The sequence below is a fragment of the Phascolarctos cinereus genome, unplaced genomic scaffold, assembly GCF_003287225.1.
Source record: "Phascolarctos cinereus isolate Bilbo 61053 unplaced genomic scaffold, phaCin_HiC Scaffold_4;HRSCAF=312, whole genome shotgun sequence".
Taxonomy (NCBI): Eukaryota; Metazoa; Chordata; class Mammalia; order Diprotodontia; family Phascolarctidae; genus Phascolarctos; species Phascolarctos cinereus.
In genome coordinates this window covers 484,719,191-484,721,389 of record NW_027555847.1, presented here as the reverse complement: position 1 = coordinate 484,721,389, position 2,199 = coordinate 484,719,191, and the positions used below count along the sequence as shown (strand labels likewise).

General features: G+C 40.3%; 1 pseudogene; it reads right to left on the bottom strand.

Moving 5' to 3' along the window:
• Positions 1-477: 477 nt before the first annotated feature.
• Positions 478-1,910, bottom strand: LOC110212492 (aldehyde dehydrogenase family 3 member A2 pseudogene; annotated as a pseudogene).
• Positions 1,911-2,199: the final 289 nt, after the last annotated feature.

Genomic DNA, 2,199 nt, shown 5'->3' with positions numbered 1-2,199 from the left:
ATCATATGGAATTAGAAGGCACTGATCTAATATTGCTTCTCTTCTGAGCTACACTGAGGAAGACCATGCCCCAAAAAAAAGGTTTCAGGGACTCTTAGCAACTGAGAAACTCTTTCAAAGGCTCTGCCCACACGCTGCCCTGTCTTATGTTTCAAGAAAGCCTGGGAGTGGGTGCAGCATCAAAGGGAAACAAGGCCAGGAACCAAAGAGCCCCACCTAAAGCATCCCTTTCTCCTTTTAATAATCTCAATCTCTAACAAACTCTATCTGAAACATTCACCTCAAGTGACCCCATTGTCAGAAGAGTTTGGAGATGTGACTGAAATGCCAGGTTTTTAGAAGATTAAATAAAAATCTGCTTTAAGGTAATCTTAGTGCTTTTATATTAATATTTTAATAGAATCATTTTTTTCATGAATCAGGTAACAAAAGCAGCAATCCGGTAAAGACAACTTGCAAGTTGAACCCCAGCCATCTTTAGTAGTATTGAAAATTTGTAATTATGACTACTAGGACACCCAGAAAACCTAGTAAGAAGAGACTAGCTCTGCCTTTGTTGAAGCATTTAAAGAGAAAGAAGTTTGTCTTGTGTACCTTGGACTGGATAATTATTTGGTGAGCATTTGTTGGCACTTTCCATCTTTAAACTTATTTGGCATAATTATTGATGGTAGAAGGTGTCAAAACTGTGTTTTCCATGATATGCACCTATCCCACTGTTACCAACTCCTTCAAAGGCCAAAGAACTGAGAGTGAAATGCATGATGATATCATTGCTAGTCACCCCATCATTGGAGGTTTCCTCTATCATCCTTTTAATCAGTTTATTGTAATTAGAAAATGCTCATAGGACAGGAGACTGTCTCCCTGGTTTATGGACTGTATTGCTTCATCTACATTTTTCACAGGCACTATTGAAAACACAGGAGCAAAAATCTCTTCTTGCATCACCTCAGTGTTGGGGTTAATGTCAATAAGGATGATCTGGGCTATATGTCATGTGGCCTCATCCATCTCCTCTCCAAAATCTATCTTCTGTTCTTAAGTAAATTTGTCACCTTTTTAAAATGACAGAAGTTGATGATCCTTTCATGATCAGAACACTTTTTAATTTGATTTGAATTCCTCAACAGTTTCCTTTATTTTCTACACACTTTGACTCTGGAGGGACAGCTCATAGAGGATGTAATCCAGCACAATGCAAGTCTGACCACAGTTCATATACTTTCCTGAGGTGATACGTCTGCAAGCAACATCAAAATTGAAATATTTATGAATGTAACATAGACTCTTCCATTGCAGCACTAGACTCATAGGGGTTAAGTGCTTGGCAGCAGCTTCAGTGACAACCTTCCCCACTCCAGTATTTGCAGTATAGAGAATACAGTCACATCTTTGCTTCAGAAGTTCCATGGTCTCTTTAATGCCACCATTAATAACACAGTATAGCTCCTTGTCTAAATATTGATGGAGGATTTTGGCTGTCCTTTCACTTAATTCTGTTGGCTTGACTATGACAGCATTTCTTACTGTAATGGCTCCTATTTATGACTGGATATTGAGGAACAATGGGTAGTTCCAAGCCCCAATAACCAAGACCACTCCAAGAGGCTCTGATTGGATATAGGTCTCATCCATCATTCTTCTTAGCTAACTCTAGGACATTCCACTCAGGAAGTTTATCCAGTACATGTTTGAGCTCACCAGAAACACTAATAACTTCATGACTATATGCATTGAATTCACTCCTGTGCAGATTCTGGGCCAGCACTGTCAGGATCTCCTTCTGGCACTGTCTGCATTTTCCTCTGCAGGGCCTACAACTGCTGCAGTTGGAAGGACAGTGGCCACAAAGGGACTGTATGGAAGGCCATCCGGGCCTGCCACACCAGTTTCTCCATAGTACCCTTCTGTAGGAAACCAGGACCACAGCCAAACCAGAATCAGGGCTGAGGCTGGACTATCATATATGTCTTAAGTCTGACTCATCATACTCCTGCTATTTAACCAAAATCCTGGACATCACCATTGGTACTCTTCTCATTTTACTTAATAGCTCTCACTATCATCTTCTTTTTGAAGTTGTCTATTTTACATTCTCTTCATCCATTTTGGGCAGGCACCTTCCTTTCTGGATTTTTGTAAGGTATGGTCATTTGTGCAAATCCTCTCAGTTGTTCTGTAGCTCCACTATCCCCA